This window comes from Condylura cristata, unplaced genomic scaffold, assembly GCF_000260355.1.
Source record: "Condylura cristata isolate star-nosed mole 26May11 unplaced genomic scaffold, ConCri1.0 scaffold00003, whole genome shotgun sequence".
Classification (NCBI taxonomy): domain Eukaryota; kingdom Metazoa; phylum Chordata; class Mammalia; order Eulipotyphla; family Talpidae; genus Condylura; species Condylura cristata.
Window position 1 is genome coordinate 30609185 of NW_004567104.1, and position 25746 is coordinate 30634930.

The 25746-nt window shown below is 32.4% G+C and overlaps 1 protein-coding gene across 5 annotated transcripts in view; it reads left to right on the forward strand.

The window, feature by feature from the left end:
• Positions 1–25746, forward strand: part of ZNF148 (zinc finger protein 148) — a 108198-nt gene that overhangs the window by 16914 nt on the left and 65538 nt on the right. For 4 of the 5 annotated variants that reach the window (XM_004675143.2, XM_012733954.1, XM_012733946.1 and 1 more), the window contains exons 2-3: positions 12696–12775; positions 19277–19404. The gene's annotated coding sequence lies outside the window, so the exon portion shown is untranslated. The remainder of the gene's footprint in view (positions 1–12695; positions 12776–19276; positions 19405–25746) is intronic. The other variant, XM_012733953.1, reaches the window with a different exon arrangement.

A 25746-nucleotide genomic window follows, 5' to 3' on the forward strand; every position in this document is an offset into this window, starting at 1 on the left:
AGATTACCAGTCTGTTTTGCAGCTGGGAATAGACTCTGGGTCTCTTATTCCCAGTCTGGTGACCTATCCAAGAATAGACCAAGGAAACTGGGTATTTGTCTGTTTGATGGAAAATAGTGGCCGAGTTGATTTTTTTATAGTAAATATTAAAGAACCAGAAAGTGAATGTCTGAAGGTTTAAATAATGTTTAAATGCAATCTCTCCACACTGGATATCTTTAAATACATGAACGACTTGAGGGTATTCCTCACTGTCACTTTTTATGGAGTTTTTAGCACATTTTACTCTTGATTATAGATTCTTGTTTTATGTAACTTTTTCATGTGGGTATTCTCAGTGATTAGGGAATAGCAGGTAAACACTTGGCTCTCTTTATTGAGGTTGCTTAAAGAGATAACAGGTGAGGTACCTGTGTATTTTCTCTTTGACTTTGTATACTGTTATTCTCATTACTTCATTAACTATATAACATTATTTAATAACGTTTTTCAGTAGGCCTAATATGGGAGGAGTACCTTTTCTTTTTACAGTATTAGGGTTTCAATCGAACCTTTTGTTTCGTTCATTTCTAACCATTTTTACACCTTTCCTCCTGTATCACAAAAATAAAAACTTTATTTTTCCTTCCTATTACCAAATATCCCTGGAAAATCTTAATCAAGTACTATGATTCTCAATCAGAGGTGATTTTGGCAATATCTTGGAGACATTTTCACATTGGAAGATTCTGCTGGTATCTAGAGGGTAGATCTTGAGCAGCTTAAAATGAACATGATAGTTCCCACAACAAAAAATGTCTAGTACAAAATACCAGTAATGTTGATGTTGAGAAAGCCTGTTCTAACTAATGTATTGAGAGTAATATTCCTGAAAATAATTTAAGTTTATGAAAGTTATTTGTAAAATAATTGACATTTCTGTATCTCATTTGTTATAAATATTTTTGTAAAGTGGTCATTAAAATAATACGAGGTCAGAGATTGTGAAGGAAATATTAGAGCATCATTACATAGGACTTGGGAGCTGAAAGATTAACAACTCTTTCAGTATCTAGATAAGGAAAGAGTTTCAGAGAGATTGGGACTTAGTCAAAGTCCCACAAATAATACAAAGCTCAAATCTCTTATTTCTGTTATAATTTAATTTTAATTTATTTAAATTAATTTTAATTGTTGAGGTAAATGGTATTGTTTCATTTAAGCTTTCTATATAGACATTTAACTAATCAAATTAAACTTTAAAAAGTAATTGCATTGTGAGATTCAGTATTCAGTAGATAGTTACTCTTTCAGATCTACATATGTTCCTTGAATTCTTTAACATGGTTATATAACCATTACAAACTTTTCAGCATATGCTTCTTTAGAATAAGTCTGAAAAATTTAAAACTACCACATGCAGTTTTAAAACAAAGCAGTGTAAAGTTACTTATGATAACTTAGACAACATTTCAAATGCAAACCATACTAGAATTAGTAAAATATCTTAGGGTGCCTTGAATTTAGACATCTGTTGTGTGAGGGTCACTATAATGGTGAATTATTGTGTTGATTGTATATCTAACTTATTAGCAAGATCCTTTTACTTAATTTTAGAAAATGATATTGGAATTTTCAGGTGACTATAATTGGGAAACAAATGGGTATTTAGATGAGATATTTTCAAATTAAAGAGTGCATTGTCAAAGGAAGATGTAGTTGGGGGTTGTATTTTGGTTTAAAAATTTTTTCTGTAATGTTATCTTTTTTAAATGATTAAGACAGTGAGGACAGAAGACTATTAGCAAAGATTTCTTTATAAATTTTTTTATGTAAGAAATTCATTATATAGAAAATTAAAAATGTGTATTAGAAAGATTCTAATTTTAATATGTATTAAAAATAAATCAACTGGAGAGGCTGCTGTAAATGTTTTGTTTTGTGACATTCTTGTATTTTTGTTAACATTTTATGGAAAATTTTAAATACTTAAAAATAGATAATAATATGAGACTCTGTATACCTGACTTCAAAAATTTGCAATTAATGACCAGTTTTGTTTTATTTATACGTCTACTAAAGTTTTATTTATTTATGGATACAGCACTGGGATGCAGTGCAGGGGCGGTGAGTGGATTCACTAGAGACAGAGTGCAGAGCAGAATAGGCAGATTGACGAAGTACACTGAGGAGGGAAGTAATGGGAGAGACAGGAGAGGTCTGCCACACCAGACCTGTGGGTCACCTCCCTAGCTAGGGATTGAACTCTTGTTGAAGTGGCTGCTACTAGCTTCATAGTGCTGTGCTTTATCCCGTTGCACCACTAGGGAGGGTCCTGCTTCCTCATATTATTAAACAAGCCTTTATTTTGAAATAATTATAGACTCATAGGAAGTTGCAAAAATAGAGTCCTATGTATCCTTCAGCTAACTACCTCCCTGCAGTGATGACATATATAAAACTCCACTAAAGCATCAAAACCAGGAAATTGACATTGGTTTGTTACTGTTAACTAGGTTGCTGAATTTACTCAATTTTCTCCATTTTTTAAATCTGAATTTATATGTGTGTGTGTGCGTGCATAGTGCTGTGCAGTAAAGTCATGCTATTGCTACCATGGGAAGATATAGAACTATTGTATAGTCACACAAAAAAATCCTCTTGTTACCCCTTTATATTCTCACCACACCCAAAAACCCCTCAACCTGAGGCAACCTATTTTTTTTTTTTAAAGCTTTTATTCATACAGAACTGGGGGACAGGCCAGAGGTGAGAAGAGACAGAGTGGGGAGTAGAAAAGGCAGACTGATGAGGTACACTGCTGAGGGAATCAGCAGGTGAGGCAGGAGAGGCCTGCCAGGGACCGAACTGGCACTGAAGTGGCTATGGCTAGCCTGCAGGACTGCCTATTTTCAATCTCTGTGTTGTCATTGAGTGTTATGTTAATGGTATATAATGGTGTGATATTTTATGGTATTATCACAAAGAAAACCCTCTTATTCTCTACTTCTTTATAATTTCATCTCTCTACAAGAGCCCCTTCTTGTTCCTTTGCCACCTAGTCTCAGTCTTGTGTTTTGTTATAAAATGGTACATAACGATATACATACTTTGTTTAACCATTTACTTGTTGAAGGACTTTTTGTTTTTTAAAGATGTATTTATGTATACAGAACTGGGATACAGGCCAGAGGTGCAGGGGTGGTGAGAAGATTCATCAGAGACAGAGTGGGGAGCAGAACAGGCAAACTGACAAAGTACACCGCTGAGGGGAGAAGTGGGCAGGTCAGGAGAGGTCTGCCGCGCCATGTGGGTCACCTCCAGGGCAGGCCGGGATCTAATGCTTGTGGAAGTGGCTTTAGCTTTTTAGTTCTGTGCTTATAGTTCACTGCACCACCAGGGAGGGTCCTGTTGAAGGACTTCTGTTTGTTCTGTATTTTACGATTAAGAATAAAACTCTTCAAACAAGATTTTGTGTAAACAAGTTTTCATTTCTTTGAGATAGATCCCTAAGAGTGAGATTCCTGGGTTGTATGATAGGGACATGTTTTATAAGAAACTTCCAAAGTCTTTTTTCCCAAAGTGGCTATATCATTTTGCATTCCCAGTAACATGTAAGATCTAGTTTATGTACGTTTTGCAAACATGTAGTTTATTAGTGTCTTTTTACTTTAGCTGTTCTAATAGGTTTTAGTACTATCTTATTGCCCTAATGGCTGTTGATTTTATTTTGCACATCGTCTAATGTATGTATCTTTCTCATATTTTCTAATTAGAATGTTTTCATTACTTAGAGCTTGAGTGTTCTAAGACTCTTGTCAGAGACACAGTTTGTGAACATTTTCTTTTAGTCATTAGCTTATCTTCACATTTAAAAAAAATTTTTTTTGTGGGATAAATGTTTTTAATTTTGATGAAGTCGAGGCCATTTTCTTTTGTGCAGCCTGCTGTTGGTGTGACGTCCAAGAACCCTTCTTTTTTTTTTTTGAGGTGTAAACTTTTTTTTTGCCTGTTGCTGTCTCATTATCCCAGTACTATTTGTTAAAAAGGCTACTATTTTTCTCCATTGAAATTTCCCCCCCTTTGTCAAAAATCATTTGCTTTGGGCTCTCATTTTGTTCCTCTGATCTGTGTCTATTCTGTCAGTACCATGGCCTTGATTATTATAGCTGTATAGTAAGTCTTAACATTTGCTAGAGTAATCCTCCCACTTTGTCAAGGTTATTTTAACTTTTGTAGCTTTTTCCCCTTTTCATCAAATCATAAAATAATCTTTCTACAAATATATATATATATGAATTGAATAAACCCACACTTGAATTTGGGGTAACTTCTTTATTATATAAAAAATTTCAGCCTGTGACCAGTGGGTGTCTCTTCATTTATTTAAAATTTTCATGTTATTTGGAAGCTAATTCTAGGTATCATAGTATTTCTTCAGGATCTTTAATGAGATTTAACTTACCTACAGTACAGTATACTCATTGAAAGTACATAATTCATTGGTTTTTAGTGTAGTAAGTCTTGCGTAGATAATCACTATAATCAATTTAAAGCATTTTCATCACTAAAAAGGAACTTTGTGTCCATTAAAAATCACTTCCTGGCCCTCCCTGGTGGCGCAGCCGGTTAAAAGACTGCACTAAGAAGCTTAAGCCACTTCCACATGAGTTCGATCCCCGCCTGCCCCGGAGGTGACCACATGGCGTGGCAGACCTCTTCTGACCCGTCTGCTGCTCCCCTCAGCAGTGTACTTCGTCGATCTGCCTGCTCCCCAGTCTGTCTCTGGTGAATCCTCTCACCCTCCCCATCTCTGGCCTGTACCCCAGTTCTGTATGAATAAATAAATAAATCTTTAAAAAAAAAAATCACTTCCTATTTTTCTTTCCTGGCTCCTGCAACCTCAGATCTACTTTCTGTCTAGTTTTGCCGATTCTGGACAATTACCTATGAGTAGAATCATGTAAGTGTCCTTTATGTTCTACCACATAACATAATGTTGCATGACATAGTATGTTTTAAGAATTCATACCTTTTATTGCTGAATAATATACTGTTATATGAGTATACAGGCACACTTTGGAGATAGAGATTTGGTTCCAAACTACCACAATACGTGATTCTTTTTGGTTTCCCAGTGCATATAAAAGTAATGTACTACAATGCACAGTAGCATTATATATCTAAAGAATGTATATATTTTATTTCTAAAACTACTTCATTTCTAAAATATGCTCATCATCTGAGTTTTCAGTGAGTTAGAATCTTTTTGCCTGTGGTGGGTCTTATTAAAATATACTCAATATCAATGAGATAGTATTTGTAGAGAGAAGCACAATAAAATGAGGTATGGATGTATCACATTTTGTCTATCCATTTGTCATTTGACTGGCATTTTTATATAAATGCCACTATGATCCTCCCCCCTGGCCATTTTTCTTAGGTATATACTTAGGAGTGGAATTACCGAGTAATATCCAAGAAATACTGCAAAGACCAATGTCATGATCTCTTTTCTTCTAAGAGTTTTAGTTTCAAATAAAGTTCAGTCTTTATTTTGAGTTGATTTTTGTGTATGATATGAAAATCCAGTTTCATTTTTTTTATAATGGATATTCATTTTTCCTTGTACCAATTCTTGAACAACCTATATTTTACCAGTTGTGAGTTCTTGGTACCGGTGTTAAAAATTAGTTGTCTATTCTTATATGACTGTTTCTGGGCTGCTGGTCCTTGCTAGCACCATATTGTTCTGATTATTGTAGCTTTGTAATGTGTTTTGAAATTAGGAAATGTGAGACCTCTAGCTTTGTTCTTTAAGATTATTTTGGAGTTCTTTGTGATTCCATATGAAATCTAGGTTATTTTTGTTTGTTTCTGTAAAATATGCCACTAGAACTTTGATAGTGATTGCATTCAATCTGTAGATTGATTGGAGTAATCCTTTAACTATCTCTGAACATGGCATGTCTTTCCATTTATTTGTACTTTATTTCATCATTGTTTTTTAGTTTTTAATGTACAAGTCTTTCACCACCTTGGTTAAGCTTATCATTAAGAGTTTTATTCTTTTTGATGCCATTGTAGCAGTTTTAAATTTTGATGAAGCCAGGTTCATTTTTTTCTTGTACTTTTTGGATTCATATCTAAAAAGGCTTTGACATACCTAATGTCACAAAGATTATATTTTTTTATAAGAGTTTTAAACTTTAGTTCTTACATATAGGTCTTTAATCATTAGTTATTTTTTATAAATACTGTGTCTGAGGAAGGGGTCCAGGACCTGGTATTTAAATCATTAGTCACTCTTCACTGCTTTGCTTTAACATCCTATCAAAAGACTTTTGATGATTAATGTAGTCATGTATTTCTGGACTCTGAATTCTATTCCTTGATTTGAATCTTATCTTTATGTTACAGTGTCTTAGTTACTGTAACTTCCTTGTGAGTTTTGAGATCAACAAATATGCATGCATCTTCTAACTTTGCTCTTTCAGGATTGTTTTGGGTTTTCTAGATCTCTTGCAATTCTATATGAATTTAGCATCAATGTGTCAATTTCAGCAAAAGCAATTGTTGGGATTTTGATGGATTATGTCTAATCTGTATATCAATTTGGTGAAATAGTTTCAATTTAACAGTGCTGAGTTTTGAAATACATTTGTTTAGGTCTTGGTTAATTTCTTTCAGTTTCATATTTTCTTTTTAAAGATTTATTTATGCATACAGAACTGGGGTACAGGACAGAGGTGCAGGGGCGGTGAGAGGATTCACAGAGATAGAGGGCTGAGCAGAATAAGCATATCAACCAAGTACACTGCTGAGGAGAGCAGTGGGCGGGTCAGGAGAGGTCTGCTGCAGCATGTGGGTCACCCCCTTGGCCGGGATTGAACTCATATTGAGGTGGCTGCGGCTAGCTTTATAGTGCTGTGCTTTAACCCATTGTGCCACCAGGTAGGGCCTGAAGCATATTTACTATAACTGCTTTAAAATCCTTGTCAGTTAATTCCAACATCTGACTCATTTCCATGTTGACCTTAATTGCTTATCTTTTCTCATTTATGTTGTGATTTTCTTGAATATTTTCTATTAAGTTAGGAGACTTGGTCTTTTAAAAAATATTTTAGGAGGCAGACACCTTATTTCAGCATCCAGATTTTGTCTTACTTTTGTGGGCTGTGGTTCCAGAGGCAGTTTGATTTTCAGGGCTTTTGTGATTTTATTCTTCTGATACTATTGGCATACTCACTGGTCCTTCCTGATGTTTGGAGGGAGCAGAAGGGATTTGCCTATGCTAGATTTCGGGGTATCTCTAGATGAGAGAGGGTCATTTGGAATTCTCCTATTAGGAACCCCCATGTCCATTTTTCCTTTGCTATGTTTCTGGGTGCAAGAGGCGGGTCTTGACCCATTGCCTGTTGCTGTGTCACTCTGTTTTGCCTGCTTACTTGTATATCTTTGATTGAGAAAACAGGCATTTCAGATCAGGGAAGAAAGAGTTGTTTCTCCTGGTCTTCTTTGTTGTCTGGACTTCCAGTAGACACTCACTTTCTTAATTTTGCATTGGGACTCCAGTTTAATTTGAAGAAGAAATGCAACTATCTGGTCTGCCTTTGGTAAATTGCTGGTCTGGAAATGTCATTCTGGGTTGCTTCCTTTAGTTTGCTGTAGGTACCTAAAGTGCACCTTGCTCCAGTTTAGTTTCTCCACTCTTGGGTCCCAAATTGGTTCCCTGCCTTCTTTCCACTTTTCAGGGTTTTCCTTTTGTTGTCTCTTATTTCCATCATTTATAGTTGTGTTTAGTGAGGAGGGCCAGGGAAAAACAGATCTGTACCATCTTATTTAGACTGAAAGTTCAAGTCTCTTTAATTTCTACGATCCTGTTCCATCTCTATATAGTGGGTTATTTCAACTTTGAAGATGATGGTATATGGTCATATACTTTATGAAATTTTAAGCAATATATAAATGTTTCAGCTATAAACTACTATAAATACACTGGTGAGTTTTCAGGAGATCAGTCATAACAAATTAATACGGTGCCAGGGAATAGATATATATACTGCTTATATACTGGACTTAATAACATTTAAATAATGTTTTATTCACAAAGAATTACTTTTTTTTTTTCTGACTCCTAGAACACTGCTAAGAGTAATGTTAAGTATTTTAACTTGGGGATGATCTGTACTTTGTTGGTGTGTTGGAATAGACGTTTATTAAGAGGCAGAAGATCTGGTTGAAGTCCTTTTTTTGACACTTAGATGTTGAGTAACCTTGGGTACTTAACCTCCTGTTTCATCATCTGTACAATGGAGACAAACAGACAAACGGTAGTACTTGCCTAGTTAGTTGTGTATGTGTGTGTGTGTGTGGGGGGAGAAGGCTTGATGAAATGGACATGTGAGAGCACTTTTTAAACATGGAAGTACTGTTTCAGACTATATTTGTATCATCAAAGATCGTTTGCAGATTTGCCTGAGTTTAAGGTCTTAGTCATCATGGTACAAAAATATGATTATTTACAGAATGTATATTTCAATAAAAATTCATTTAAAAATAAAGCAGCTTGTCTTTGAGTTTACTAATTTCCTTTAGTAAATTGTGGTTCGGTGACATAGTTATTTTAATAGCTTATTGTCTTCAGTGAAATAATGTTTTGGGTGTGTGATTCCCATAACAGGTGATTTACATTTAAAGATTAGTTCTGTCTTACAGGCTAAGAAATTTATAAAAATGCTACTTTTGTGTTTCTAATGTGGATGGATAGTTGGTTTCTTGTTTGACCAATATTTGATGGTATGGTCATTTGAAAAAATAAAGAGCAGATGAAACTTTAAAGTTGGTGCCTTTATTTTACTTCAGTCTTTCAGAATTTGATTGTTCCTTTATAGATTTTTTTTATTAACTAAGTGGACTAAGTACATTAATCGTGAAGTTTGTAAGATTTGGGCAAGAGTAGAAATGGAAAATTGTGTTTAAAAGACCTATAGGGTACTTTCTGAGGTGATGCATTTGAATTTATTGTGCTGTCATTTTTAGTTGTGATAGAGTCATAAAATATACATTATTCAGAAAGTTATAATAACTGATTTTCAAAGCAGAGTAAATCTAAGCTTTACTTTGTTACTGTTACCATATTCATATGACTCACTTTCCTTGACCAAGCTTTTTTACTTTAAACATCACTGAGAAAGCATCATGAAATCACAAAAGAACTAATGTAAAATTTGATTACCTTAAAATGTGATCTACTTAAAAGATGCTGAAGCAATTTTTATTTCCAGTTCTTATGCTATATGACTTCAGTGCATTGGCATTTATATATTTAAAGGAGAAAGTTACTAATCTGTTTTTTGGCAGTGTTTATGAGAGAATAAGCAGTTAAAACTTGTGTAAGCATTTCTGTTAAATGAAACTTTAAAATTTAGCTCTATAATATGTAACCCGAACCAAGGACCATGTTCTTTATCAGTAAATGGGTTTTCTAGAATGGTCATACTTGAAAGTACCATTAAGGTGTAAGCTATAATGACATAGTTTTAAGACAGTTACATTTTTGTTAGGTTCCTTTTAAATTAAATTTTGTTTTAGAAATTCATTCTTGATACTTTTCGTGGAGGTTTCCTCTAACACATCTTTTGTCTGGATTTGATACATTAATTCACAAAAATCTCTTGCAGTCCTCTTTTCTAGGTAGCCATGACAGTTGCAACAAAATTTAGTAAACTGAAAATACATACTGCAAGGGATATATGTGTCATTGCAGTTTTGAGGTAGAAGTTATCCATGTTTCCAGAACCAAATAGAAAGCATGTGAACTATTTGGAAAAATTGAAGGAAACTCCCTTCTATTTTAAATTACATATTTTTAGAGCTTTTGCAATGTACTTCTGAAATTATGTTTGTAACATTAGCATAATTTGAGAACAGGGACTGGAAGTTATGTTAGGTAAACTATACTATTCTTTATATTACTAGGGGTTATTGTTTTCTGTTTGATACAGTGTATCTTAGAATTTATAGTAGACTCATAAATTGGATTTCTTTATTGTTTAGAACTTTTTAGGGAAATTTCCAAGTTGAAGAATGATGTTGCCAAGACTGCCCTAGGTTAGTTTTGTTAGCAAAGACTGCTTTTCATTAGATTTATAATATTTCTCTTGAAGTTTCATTATCTCTGTATTCCATAGTTCAGGATAGTTCTGGTTCCATAGTTGGTGATGGTTAAACTTCTAGAACTTGATTTCCTGGGTTGGTGTTCAGCTTAACTTATTTAAAAAAAAAAAAGTGAACTATATGCATGGCACCGTTTTAGGCACTTTATATATCACTTGTTCACTTTAGTGAACAAAAGAATTCCTCACTCTTTTGGGGCTTATATATCATAAAATAAATATGTTAAATAGTAGGCACTATGTAAAATATATAATAAATAAAAAGAGATTGAGATGAATGAAAGGAGTTGGTAGAAGGTTATAATTTTAAATAGCATGACAGGGAAATGTTTCATTAGCAAGATGATAATTGAGCAAAGAATTGAAGTAGGTAAAGGTTTTAGTTATGAGGATTTCTAGGGAAATAGTGATCCAAAGTTAGGAATAGCTAGTGCAGAAGGCATGTTGCTGGTACCTTGCTGAAAGATGTAGGAAGATAAGAAGGTCAAAGTCATTGTTTCTTGGAGTATATTTGCATAGAAGTTCAGGATAGAAGAGTATAGAAGATGAGGTCTGAGATGTGAAGGTGTTGGTGGTGAGAAAGGAATAGCACAATAGATTGTCCAGGACTTTGTAGACTGTAGAAGGATTTTGGTTCTGCTGATTAATAATTTTATAACCTTTGATAAGTTAATTAACCCCTCAGTTTTCTCTTTTGTAAAATGTGAATAATACTACCAGTAATCTCATAGATTTGTTGTTTGGACTGAGTTGCTGTCTAGTGTCCTAGGAACATAACTAAGCAGAGTTTCTATTGTAGAGACACAGTTTGTTATGCAGATGAGTTAGGGGGATATTGTGGGTTTCCATAGTAGAGGAAAGGTTGTTAATTAGAAAGATATTTCAGAGCTTCTGTTTTTAGATCTAGACTTAATTTATATTTTATATGTGAGAGAGAAAAAGAGGCATGTTTCCTTCACTTTTAACATCCCTAGTTAAGTTATTGCAGCCTTAACTTTTCCATAAAAAAGTGATGCAAGAAGGTGGCTGGACATTTTATGAAAATATTTTCAACACTATTAGAATTTCAAATGTTTGTCTGGTCTGTAGATTTTACCATATTATGTGGTAACATATCTAATAATGTCTTGGTTGCAGACTAGATATACTCATCAACTTTTGAGAAGATTCATAGCATCCACAACTGGGAGACATTTTAATTTCCTGTATGTAGACTTTTCCATGCTTTTTCTGTTCAGCTTTATTTCTTCAGCCATGCTAGAAATTCTGGACGCTTACTACAGTAAAAAACATAGAATAATGAGTAGTAGAGTAGTGTAGATACAGTTTTACTTTACCTGTTTATAATAATGTCTAACAAAAATAGTATTGTGTTGCGGCTTTTTTATTTTAAAAATTTTTGGTACTACTGCTATGGAAATAAATACAGGTAGTTTTACATAACTGAGGGGAATGCAGATACGGTCTTTTTTGTTTGTTGAGGCAGATTAACTATGCGCTAAGTAGAAACAAATTATTTAAAAATAGATTTTTTTGATTGTAACTAGTTCAGCAACAAAACTACTAACTTGCTAAGGACTAGAAAATAGGAATTACCAGAAGGGCAGTAGTGTGTTTGTAATGACTAAAAAAATGAATGATCAAAAAAACTATAATATTTGTAACCCCCTGATAAAATTTATGTAAATACAACTTTGAATTAACTACTTGTCTATTTTCTAAAGGTTTTAAGTTTATTTTAGTTTTGATTTTACATATACAGCTTTTATTGATTTGCAAGATGTTTATTGAACAAAAAAATATGTTGGGGCTGTTACATTAAATGCTTTTTTATTTCTGAATAAAAGTTTATTTGATCTATTCTTTGTTTCTAGTAAAATGTTAACTGTCAGTTTTCACTATCTCCATCTCATATACCAGGAAAGATAGAGGGAGAAAATTATATATGCTCAATATCGATATGCTGTCACACGGGGGCTTCATTTTCTGTATTTGTGTCTGCTATGAGGTTGTTTATAGTTTGACATTTAAAAATATATGTGTACCATTTTAACACCACTAAGTTTGCTTGGAGAATTTAAATATTTAATATTTTTCTATTTTCAAAAACTGTATCATTGATATGTTTAGGCTCTTGAACTATGGGAAATGTTACCGGAGTGTTTTAAGAAATAATATTATTGGAGTAATGGAGAGTATCAACATCTGTCTTTTTTTTCTTCCACTTTAAGTGGTTTAAGATAATTCTAAGTTATTGCTCTGATTTTAAAGAAATGTTAATCCTAATCTACAAGTTAAAACTGTAAATGTCTAGTTAGTTTCTAGATTAATTTTTTACCTTTATTGATATCATTTAGCACTGATGGGTCTTTATAGTTTGGCTAAATGTTAGTTACCACTAATTTTATCAACTTCAACTTTATTTACTGTGGAAAGAAATATGTTAGATTTGATATATTTAGTTGTAATTGTTTTAGTTGACTATTCTATATCTAATGCTGATTCTTTTGGGGGATAACTATTTCTGTACATTTGTAGGATAGAAGGAGGAATCAACAGCTGGAAATACAGCCAAGTGATCTGACGGGATGGGCATTTGCCTGACATACTTTATAGAGGTAATGTAACAATGTTATGCTCAGTCTTTGATTTTTACCTGTGATAATCTCAGGTAATTACACATGAATGCAACTCTCATAATTGTTGGGTAGTACTGCACAGCTCTGGATGGTCCTTTTTTATACCCACGTATATGGCATGAATACTGTGAATATACACAAGATAAGGCTTTATATAGATAAGAACATTTGTACATTGGAAAGAATGTTAGTGGTGTTAAAGGATGCAGACTGTTATCTTTCACTTAAGTTAGGTTACTTACATGTTATTTTTCTATAGTAGGAATACAGATGATCCTTTCTTCTTGGTGCATATATTAAAAACTGAGCTTTTCAGTCTGTTAAACAATTTGAAAGAAAATGTCCCCGTAGTTGTCAGGGTATTTACATATCTTTTAGTTGCACATGGTGTCATGTCAGTTATATTCATAAAATTTCCACAGTTTCTTGTAAATTTTGTTTTGAGAATTCTTATAAACAAGGATGTGAAAATAGTAGTTTTAGTGGCCATTTTTAGGATTTTTTTCCTTTTTCTGCTAATTGTCATGTTTAACTTTTTCACTGTTTAACCAGATTTATTATAAGCACATACTTAAGCACTAGATGTTATGTTAGAAAACAAGACTTTCTTTTTCCACTAACTGTTAACATTTATGTGAATGTGTATCCTTACATTTTTACTCTCTTTATATATGTGTGCTTTCATATATATATATATATGCATATGTAAGCATTTTTATGTATATCTCTATTTACCTATACTTAACACAAATGAGGTCACACCATACATTTTGTATATCAGCATGTCTTTTTGTAGACTTCATTTCAATCAGTATAGTGGTCTAGTATTTTTATTAGTCATCTATTCTGGATATTTAGGCATTTTGGTTTGTTTTTGCTATTACGGGTGCTAATGTATGTATTTTTGGGTACTGTCTTTGTATTTATCTTAAAATATATCTGCAGAATAAAATCCTAAGGGAAAAATTGATGTGCCAAAGAGTATATATATTTAATAATTTGGTAGATAAATTGCCTAACTTTTAAATGACTGCCCCAGTATCAATAGTAGAGGGAAATGGTAATCTCTTTATCTCTTTGATACTAGCTAGTGTCAAATTTTAATTTTTTAGTTTTTTGTTGTTTAGTTGCTTTTCAGAATTTATTAAGAGTTTGAGCATTTCCCCCATTTTGTTGGCTATATGTATGTTTTTAGTTATTTGTTTGACCATGTGCTAATAAGCCCCTTCTTATTTGTTACACAAATTATTTTCACTCAGCTTTTTGTTTATCTTTTGATTTTGCAGTTGCCTTATAGAAGTTTATATTTTTTATGGTTGAATTTGTCTGTTGTTTTCTTCATGGCTGAGTGTGGGGAGGTTTCTCTCTAAGGTTTAAGAAATCTTTGCCACTGATTGTAGAGTTCACCTTTTTCTTTACATTATAATCTCTAAAATATGAATCATCAGTTTGTCATTGACATTATTTTGTTTGTTTGCTAGTAGCATATAAAATAATTGTGTATCTTTAGATTGGTAGTTTTAGGTTATGTGAGCTGTGGTACTTACAGAAAGTTATAGATTTTGTTACATTATTTTTGTTTCAAATCTTGATATATATTGAATATATTTGGTATAAGCAATAAATGTAGTGATTCAGCTTTTTTTTCCCCAGATGACTAACCAGTTGTCTTCATTCCAGTTATCAAATTACATATTTCTTTTCTACACATTTGGAAAAAAGTATACATTCACAGTAACAATTAGAAAGGTAAATGCCTGGGAGCAATCTACCTGAAGAAATTTTGAAACTCTACTGAGGGGTAAGGAAGAAAATTTGTGTTAGTTCAGATTTTCGTTAGGAAGGTGATAGTAGTTATTTCACTCAGAAATATATTGATTTTTGTTTGTTGAACTACTATCATGTGACCTTACTGAACTTATTTCTTGTGGCCCTTTGAACTCAGTTCTACTTAATTATTTTGTGATTCTTTAGGGTAGTTTTACATACAGGATCATATCACCAGAGAGTATAGTCTTATTTTATCCTTTCTATCTTGTGAGTTCTTTTTAATTGCTTGCTTTATCTACCTGTCTACCTACCTGCCTGCCTGCCTACAAACCTAATCTGTTTTTGTGTGCTTTATTTCACCAGCTAGGGAGCCTCATTACAATTTTGAATAGAAGGGGTGAAAACAGACATCCATGTTTTTAGGAGGAAAACATTGAGTAGCTATTACTCTGATGTTATTTGTGGCTTTTTGGTAGATTCCTTTTAACAGGTTGAGGGAGTTCTTTTCTAGTCCTAGTTGACAATTTTTGTTATGGATGGATATTGCATTTTATCAAGTCCTTTTGTACCGTGTGTTCAGTTAACTTTTTTCCCCTTTATTCTCCTTAATATGGTATTACATTAATTGATTTTCAGATGTTAAACCATGTTTGCATTCATGAGTAAATCCTACTTGGTCATGGTATATTGTCCTTTTACACACACACACACATATGTACATATATATATATGTTTTTAATATATTTTTAAGTTTTTTGTATCTATGTTCATGAAATATATTTGGTGTATAGTTGTCATGTGATGTCTGTGACTAGCATATATGTAACTGACTTCCTAGATTGGGTTGTAAAATGTCCTTCCCCAGTTTTGTCAAGGATCGGTATTAAAAATTGATGGAATTCATCAGTGAATCCATTTGAACCTGGACTTTTCTTTGTGTGAAGACTTAAATACCAATTCAGTTTGTTGTTACATTTAGACTTTCCTATTTGATCATGTGTCAATTTAGGAATTTATCTAGTTCACAGATGTCTAATTTGTTTACTTAAATTTGTTTATATTAGTCCTTTTAATTCTTTTAATTTTTATCAGGTCAGTTGTAATGTCCCTTCTTTCATTCCTGATTTTGGTAATTTGTATTTCTCTTTGGTCTCAGCCAGTGCATCCAAAAATTTGTCACTTTTGTTAATCTTTTAAAAGAACCAAATTTGCTCTTCTATTTCTTTAATTTCCGCTCTAATCTTTTTTATTCCCTTCTGCTTGCTTTTAATTTAGTTTACTCTTTTTCTGGTTTATCAAGAAAAAGTGGCAGACTCTTCTTCAAATGTAAACTTAGAAATTTTCTCCTAAATATTGCTTTATCTGCATCCCATAAATTTTGATGTTTGTCTATATTTTCATTCAGTTTAAACTATCCTCTACTTTCTCTTTTCGTAATTTCTTTGCCCCACCTGTATCTAATATTTAGAAGTATGAAATTTGATTTCCAAACATGTGAGTGCTTTCCAGTTCTAATTCAATTCTGTTACTATTGAAGAAAACACCTTGTATGATTTCAGTCCTTTTAAAATTTTGAGACTTATTTTATGACATATCTTGTAGTCTGTCCTGAAGACTGTTTGAAAAATGCTTTAAAACACTATGTATTCTACTTTTGTTTGTAGTTTTCTATATATGACAGTATGATCTAGTTGGTTGATAGTGTGGCTCAAGTTTTCACTACAGTATCTTTGCTAATTTTCCTGTCTAGTTGTTCTGTCAGTTACTTAGAGTGTGGAATTGAAATCTCCATTTGTAATTGTTTAATTTTCTGTTTTTCTTTTCAATAGTGCTATTGCTTCTTTAATTTGGGTTTCTTGGTGCATATATATTTATAATTGTCATAATATCTAAATTTATTATACAAGGTATCTTCCTTTGTCTATAGTAATATTTGTCTTAAAGTCTGTTTTTGTCTGATAATATCCACCTCAGCTCTCTTGGGTTATTATTTTCATTGTGTATTCTTTTTTTCCATCTTTGTACTTTCAGTCTTGTTGACAGTATAGAGTTGAATCATAGCTTTTTGTTCAATTTGATAGTCTGCCTTTTCTTGAGCTGTTTAGACCATTCGCATTTAAATTGTGAATTTACACTTGCCTTTTGCCATTGTTTACTGTCTTTGGTTTCTGTTCCTCTGCCTCCTTTACTGCTCTTTTTGTGTTAAATACGTTTTACTGTGCTGTATTAATTGCTGGTTTGTTTGTTTGTTTTAAACTCAACAGGATTTAAGAGTTTCTTTGTGGTTGTTACAGTGTTTCTATTAAGCATTTGAATAAACTGCTTAATATTAGCACTGCTCTTCATATCAGTAAAATGTAGAAACTTTGCTCCAGGAGGACTTCCATTTTCTTCCTCTGTGGTGTCATTATTGTTTTTATATAACACCTATATACACTATAAGCCCAGCAATATGATAGTATAATCATTGCTTTATACATTTTTAATGTTTTTAAAAGTTGTTAAGAGAAGACATGAGAAAAATATGTTTATATAGTCTTTTAGTTTAACCTATATATTTATCACTTCTGGTGTTCTTCTTTTCTTCCAATGTATTTGAGTCTGGTTTCTTTTCCTTTCAGCTTGATGGACTTCTTTGGTATTTCTTGTAACAAAATTTCTCGCTTTCCTTGTTTATCTGAGACTTTTCCTATTGTGCCTTCATTATTGAAAGATAATTTTGCTGCCTCCTTGGTTGACCATTTTTTTTCTTTCAGCACTTTGAATATGTGATTCCACTGTCTTCTGGCCTCTTGTTTCTGATTGAAAGTCAGCTGTTAATTATGTTGATGATTCCCTGCACATGCCAAGTAAATTTTCTCTTTCTGCTTGCAAAATATTTTGTTGTTTGCTTTCTTTCAGCAGTTTTATTATGATATGTTTAGGTATAGGCCTTTGTATTTATCATATTTGAGATTCTAAGATCTGTAGATTTGATTTCTTTTAAAACATCAAATTTGGGGACGTTTTGGCTGGTGTTTTGTTTTAAAACAAATTTTTTTCCTGTACTTTTTCTTCTCTCCTTATGGGACTCCATAAATGTTGGTAAGTTAATCTCTAAAGTGCTATTCAATTTTTTTAACCTTTTTTTCCTCACTGTTCTTCAGATTGAATAATTTCTACTGCTATCTCTGATGTTGATTTCCTTCTTAAGTCGACTGTCTTATATCAGTTGTCCATACTTTCTAGTAAAGTTTTTGTTTTACTTAGGGTACTCTTCAACTGCAGAATTTCCATGTGGTTCTATCAAGTAATCTGTACCTTTCCTAAAAATCTCATTTGTTTACTGTTGTTATAATTAAAAATACATGTTTTTAACTTATAACCATTAAAAATGGTTCTTCTGCTTCTTTCAACTTATTTATAATAGCTACTTTGATATCATTGATTACTCTGGAAATAATCAAAAGTGGTTTGTAACGACTGCGGTTTTCCACTAATATAAGTCACATTTTCCTTTTTGGGGGGGAGGGTACATCTTTATATAACTTATTGTTAAAAATTGGGCATTTTTGATAATATATCAGGGTAGCTGGATTGTGATTCCCTTCTCCCTCCTGCTTAGGTTATTATTACTATTGTCATTTCACTATATATATTTTGGTCTTATTGGGGAAAAGTTTTACTTTGGGTAAAAGCTTATCTGTAAAAAAAAATGACATGCATCAGTGTCCTAGAAAATCCAAAATGAAAGATACTTACTGAGGAATGAATAACTCCATCAGAATTTATATTTTTTTAAAAATATGGATGTAGGCTTGAAATATTTTTTAAAAGTGAATTAGTATTTTCTGTAGCTTAAAAGTAGAATTATTACTGATTTTGTCATAGGTGGTTAAAGACTGTTCTTCTTGCCTTTGTACTATTGTAAAAACATGACATGCAATCATAGGATGTTTCATAACTCATCTGAATCCAAGCTTCCTATAAAGGAGTACATACAAACCATTCTTATAGATAGGAGTCTAATATTTTTAAGACTTTTATGGTAGGAAATTCCATAAACTTACTAGTCTGTTAGTGTGTTCAGAAGTATTTACTGTTAGGAATTTATTTTTTGTATATGGCTTATGTTCATTTTTACTTAATTTGAGGTTGAGAGGTGGGTATGGCACACAGTCTCCCCATATGATTTTTCCCATCTTTTTGTCATCTTTTCCTCAAAAGATGACCATGCTGATTTTGTTCTGTATCTTGGTACTAAATGATTTTACAACGTATTCTAGCCTGTCTGTTACAAATATACATGCACTGTGTACATGACTAGTGCTACTTATTATTTGTAAAACTTGGTCTTTGGTTTACTTCTCTCTTTTCATAGATTATAAAGCAAATGTTAGTGGTGTTAAGTTTTCTCTTTCTATCCTTAGGCCTGTAGCCCCCTTAGTTTCCTTCAGCATCCCATATCTCTGAAGCTTAGACTCCAAATCTAAGCAAATTCTTCATCGTGGAAGCCAGATGTTTTTACAGTTAATACTTCGGTGCAGTTATATTTTCCCAGTTCCAGATTTGAAAACATGTCACTCTTTGGACATTCACGTGTAGCTTATTGTTTACAAAAAAGTGACCACTTCATTTCCATGCCATTTTCTCCATATTGTATTTGTACAGTACTTTTCCATCCCTAAATGGTATATTTTTGTTGTTGTTGTATGTTTTTCTTTTTTGTAGGAATTGGATGGCATAAGTGATTAAGGTGGTATTGAGGGTCTCTGAAGCCTATGAAATTCAACCATGATTTCTTTTTCAACTCTACAGCATTCCCTTCCTTGAAGTCTTCATTTTCACCTTAGTCTGAGGTAACTTTAATGCTTATTTTTCATACTCACAAATAAGTAAATGTTTTCAAATAAGAAACCATTTTTGAATGTTAGACTTTTGCTTTTTATAAGTATTTGATATTTATAGTTGGAAGAATGTGGCATTTATCATTGTTTTTGAAAAGATAACTTTAAGAGAAAATAGATGAACTGGTGACAGTATTTTAGATCTTAACTTTGGTGTAGCACTGAAACATATGTGTAGCTTCTATGTAACCTTAAGTGCAATTTTAAGTAGGAAAGATGTTTTCCTCTTTAACCCTATCTTTTTACAGGATATTACATTTTTCATCCCTCTGTCACCAACACTCATATATATCCACATTAAATTTTCCAGAAAAAATTTTCATACATGGGAAAATAAGACTCAAAATCAAATTTAATGGTATTTGGCATATAATTTTTAAGCTGTCGCATTCATCTAGTATAAAGTATGGACTTGGCTACTATGACATAGGCCTTAAATGATAGAAATACATTTGTATTTATTTGAAAAGCTCATGTAAACAGTTGAGATAGTATGGAGGCTTTCCATAACATCATCATGAAACCATGGTATCATCATGACTTAGGTATCTTTGTCTTGCTCTGTTGTTTTTTATGTGTGGCTTCTATCATGTGTTCCAAGGTGGTTTATAATTGTGTGTCAGTGGAAAAACAGAAAAGGAGAAACATTTTCCTTTCCTTTAAGGGAAATTGTGTGTATCGTTTCTATTCATATCCCAGTGGTTATAATTTTGTCACATGACCATAACAAGTTGCAAGAGAGACTGGGCAATGAATTTTAACTCAATTAGTTAATTACTGGGTAATACGGAGAGAATGTATTCAATATGGGGAAAAGGAATAATTAACTAGTACATAAAATTTGTGTCAGATTTACTTTCTGTTTGTTTAGTTTGGACTGACATGAAGTTATACTTTTTTTTTGTCCAAGATATATTTTTCTCTTGACTTGGGAAAATTCTTTGGAATTATGCTTTTTCAAAAATCTGAGACATTTCTAAATTTGCAGCTAGTGATGATGGTTCACTGATTAGACACTGTTAGTCTTGATATCATAAAATGCAATAAAAAATTAAAAGTTAAAATTACCGTGAGCTAATTCTTTATTGTATTTCTCTGCCTTTAGGTTGAAATGGTAGTTGTAACTTTTTAAAATTGAAGTATAAGATTTGCCTGACATTTTAGACTGGGGGCGTTGGGTACGTAGATCTTTTAACTACACATCTAGCTTAGTGATCTGTAACTGGGTCCTTCTGATGCAAGAAGTTTATCTTGTATGCGTAGGCATTATGAGAACAACTTATAGCAAGAACACTATGCCTTTTAAAGAAAAAATATTCTTACTTTTAGACAAATACTTCATTGTAAGTTATATGTTAGAGTATTTGTCCCGTTTTAAATACTGTATTTTGAAACAAGTATTAAAGGGTTGAAAAAAGTGGTCCACTGTCTACTGTAGTTTGTCAATGTATATTTACATTGGTAACCTTTGTTTTTTGCTTTCCTTCAGTTTGTTGGCTTATTGTGCTTTTCATCTTTTAATGGAAAACATCAAATATACAAAAAAGGATACAGTACAGAAAATAGCACAGTAAATCCCCAAGAACCAATAACCATACTACAAAAATTTGCAGCTCTTGACCAATTTTATCCGCACTAAGTGCTGCCATTTCTCTTCACTCTACATTTGCTCTTACATTGTTTTGAAGTAAACATGAATTTATCCCTACGTAAACTTATATGTATATTTAAGATGGTACTGAATTATTTTACAAAATCACAAAATAGTAATGGCTTGTAATTTCAATGTTCATTTTTCCAGTTTTTGCATAAACATAATTTTTCTTCATGTTTAAAATTAGGATATAAGTAAGTCTCACAAGGTGACACTGGTTGAATGACCCTTAGTTTTCCTTGCTAAAGAAACTTCCTCATTTGTTCTGTACAGCTTTGCAAAGTCTGAATTTTGCTGATAACATTCCTGTGGTTATCTTGTGTATTCTCTGTATTTCTTGAAAATTGGTGGTTGGATTTAAGGGAGTCGTAGATTTAGTTTAGAAATTTTGGGCAACTTTTTAAACATGTGGTTTCATCTCTAATGTATGGTTATTCATGATTTTGTGAGGTTAGTAGCTCTTAATGCTCAATTTCTAGATTAATTCACTAGCAAATGGCTGTGAAAAAGTGGTATTTTAAAACTAATGTTTGTCAATTGTATCCTAAGATGTTTCTCTAAGGAAAATTATTCTTTGTCATTTGTTTACAGGAATTTCAGTTAGTATAGGGAAGTCAGCATATATGCCTAAGTCCTTACTTTATTTATCAGTTTTCAAAATGGTAAATTAGTCTATTGATCTCCACTAAAAATGACCACCATTCTTTCTTGGTATCACAGTTAAATGATATGTTTAAACATATTTGGTGTTTTCAGTACACTGCAGTGGAGTCGTGGTAGTTAGTGGTTCTTATTATTGAAAGGGTCCCAACTTTGGCCAGGGGAAATAAAAATTGGCTTTGGGTCCTTTAGCTAGAACCCTAACAGACTTTGATGGATTCTTTGTTGTTTGGCATAACAAGTGCCTTTACCAGATTTTAAGTCTTGGTGCTGGAATTAGCCATTATTCTGGAAGAACCATCTCCTCCCCCCCCCCCTTTTTTTGTGGAAAATGATGTTTAAAAAATCCAATCTGTACACTAGTGATATTCATTGTTTCTTGCTCATTACCATATCTACTCTGTTGAAGGGAAGCTTGAACGTATGTTTTTAAAAGATAAAATTGTAAAAAATAAATGTCACTTTCAGTTAAAATACACCCTATAGAATTTTTATATAATTTCTTCTTTTTTACATCTAGTTCTTCTTTCTCTCTCAAGAATTTTGACACTCTGGGAATAATTTGAATTTGGATACAACCTATTTAATTAGTTTATCCCATATTACATACAGTTTTTTTTTATAATGTCATTGCTACCTCAATAATATGATAATTGATCATTACTTTGTTCTTATGATACATATCTTTCTAGAGGTGACTTGCCAAATTGTTCTATTTTAAACTCAAGTGAAGTAGCTGCTTTCTGTGTGGCTATTCTTTGCTGATTCCATCTTTTAAGAGACTAATGACAGTTTTGATAAATTTGAATAGTTGCATTTAATTGACTAAATGGTTATAAGATATTTTTGATGTTTTTGAAGACAATGAATGCAACTTTAGTTCTGTTGTATTTCACAAGTAGGGTTTGTATCAGTAAAGAACATTTAACTAACGTTTAAAAAGTAGAATGTTACTGTTTTAAATTGTTAACACTTCTGGAATGAATTGTGGCTATTACATAGTATGTATTAAAAATAAAGTTTTAAAACTGAGATGGAAAAAGGCACAAGACAATGTAAAAATTATAATATTAAAAAAGACAAGATTAAAAATGGTATAAACCTGCAAAAAAAATAAAAAGTTTTTAGCGCTTCTGTATAGTGTACATGGAAGTTTGTTTTAAGGAATTTTTATATTCCTTTTGTTATACAAGATTATAGAAACTTGATAGGTTCCTGATAAGTATTTTGAATATTTAATATTTGAGTTTTATGCATTGGCATAAAATATTAAAGATAAAACAATTAGATCCTATAGAATGTAGGTTTCTGTTTTGCTTGAACCTAATTTTTTTAACCCTTTTCTCCCCTTTTCATGGTAAATTATAGCTATTATTGAAAACAATTGGAGTTGTCATAAGTGTATGTTTTATGATTATTTGGTATACAGAATATGGACACGTCCTGCTTTATTTGACATGGGCTCAGGCTTATAAAAATGCCTGTTATCTTTGGCTTACAGATTTGTTATTTTCCTGTAATGAAAGAGGATAGCAGGTTTTTCTTCTCAGTTGCCATACTCTAAACGATTGGTCTTAAAAATTATATGCTAAACATCTGTTAGTGTTGCTAGCATTAAACAGAAAGGCCATTTTGTCTAGTTGCCATTATTATAAGTGATACTCCTATTAAGATGTCTTGAAATAGTAGTAATTTAAAAGTTATAGGGGAATAGTTTACAAGATAGGCTTTGTATATGCCAAATGGTGATTGTAAAAAGTTATATCTCAAGGGCTGTCTGAATGTAGAATATATCTAGAGAAGAAGTAGATTTTGTTTTTAAATTTAAGATGAAATTATTTTTAGATCATAACTATACTTTGAAGGATAGGAGAGAAAATAAACCTTAGCAATGACAAATGTCAGATTGTTAAATCCATATTGGCCTTAGTTTTGTTTGATTTTTGGCCTCTTGCTTTAACCAATTGACTTTGAGATTGATACTTATATTTCTTTTTTTTTTTTTTGATACTTATATTTCTAATACTGATATTTTTAAGCTTCATGGGTTAGAAATGTTAATGTCCAAATTAATGTAATTGACAGCAAGAAGTTTGCTGAAAATGCTTTGTATTAATTTATGAAATCTTGATTTTTAAAAAAATCAGTTTTAAAGTTCTTTTGAGTACTTTTGTCTACAAGCAAAGTTGCTTTATAGACTTTATCGGTTGTAGTATAAGGCAGGCTAATAATGACTTAGGAGAATATTTTGAGTTGGAAATTATTCTTTTTTTAAAGATTTATTTATTTATGTATACAAGAGTTGGGGTACAGGCCAGAGGTGAGGATATGTAAGAGGATTTACCGGAGGTAGAATGGGGAGCAGAACAGGCAGATCAAAGTGAACTACACTGCTGAGGGGAGCAGTGGGCAAAGCAGGAGAGGTCTGCTGCGCCATGTGGGTCATCTCCCTGGAGGTGGGAGGGTATCGAACTCATGTTGCAGAGGCTGTGGACATCCTCCCATTAACTGTGCCCTCGCTAGCTGTGCCACAAGGGAGGGCCCTGGAAATTACTCTTTTTACAGAAAAGAAAACAATTGATGATCCTAAACTTGCCCACTAAAACCTGTTTTGACCCATAATATATAATTGAAGCTTTAAATTGTTTAATAAAAGTTAATGGAAAATAACATTGCAGCCAAATTCGGTAAATAAAACAGAAAAGTAATATCTTTCAGTGAGAGAAAATTTTATGCTTGAATGCAGATTTAATTAAAGGTGATAAAATGGCAAACATTCAGGTACATACTGAAGGGAGAGCTAGATTATTTCAAGAATTTTAGAGGTTGGTGGCATAAGTTGTCAAATCTATTCACTCTAAAACCTGTAGTCTTCCTTGATATAGATATGTCTTTAACACTGCGCCTACATTTATCAGTAATATTTAGAATTAAAAAAAAAATTTCCGAGTGAAAATGGAAAAATAGAAGGGAAAATTAATGTCACTGAAGTATCTTGACAAAGGTTTGAAGAAAGAATGGGTGGATTATGAGGCTGTATGTAAATTCATAGGGGAAAAAATGTGAAGAAATTCACTGAGGTTTGACTGGGATGTGAAAGTGGGAAATATAAAATATAGAAAATGTCCTTTTCCTCCTGAAGGTAAAGGAGGGTTCTGAGTCACAAAGTTTTCTCGTGGTAGCCATAAAGTGGGAATACCTAGCTAAAGAAGAGTTTGATTGTTTTACCAAGCTAAATAGTGGTAACAGAGTGACCTTGGAGTTGGTAGGTAAGGAAAAACTGATTTCAGTGAATTCTAAGTAAGTACAGAACCTTTTCAAGTCAGGAGGTACTTTGGTATGGTAAAAATTGCATCGAACCAGGTAAACCTGTTTTTAAATTCCAGTTTACTTTCTAGCTATGTGACTTGTATGAACTCCAATTTCTTCATCTGTTGAATGGGCACAAAACTGTAATTGTCTTGAGGGTCATTGTAAGTAATAAGGTGTGTGCGTGTGCATAAAAAGGCGTCTGGCACAGTGTTTTACATTTGTTATATCTGTAATACATCTTTAGTTGTGCTTCCTGCAGGTCATGATCATCTTGGAACCTTATAATGCACTCTGTTAGTACACTTGGGAATATATTTTTCTCATTAATTACATAGGCCTCCTATACAAAAACCTCAAAAAGCATTTTAAGTGTCTTGTATAGTTGATTAAAAATGAATTGTAATGCCCAGCTTGTCCATTGTTAAGTTTCTGTTAACTTTGTCCACTGAAAACAAGCTGAAACAATTTGCTCATTAAGAAGTAATTGTTGATAATGCTTATAATAATGTTTAATTCCTTATTAAAAGCTGTGCTCAAAAACTGATTTAGTTTCAATTTAAAAATCTATAAAGCTTAATTTCTAATTGTTTTCTCACAGTTGATTAGAAGCAGTAAAGGAGAAAGTGACGAATAATCAGCTGACCCACCTAGAAGAAAGGAGAATGATA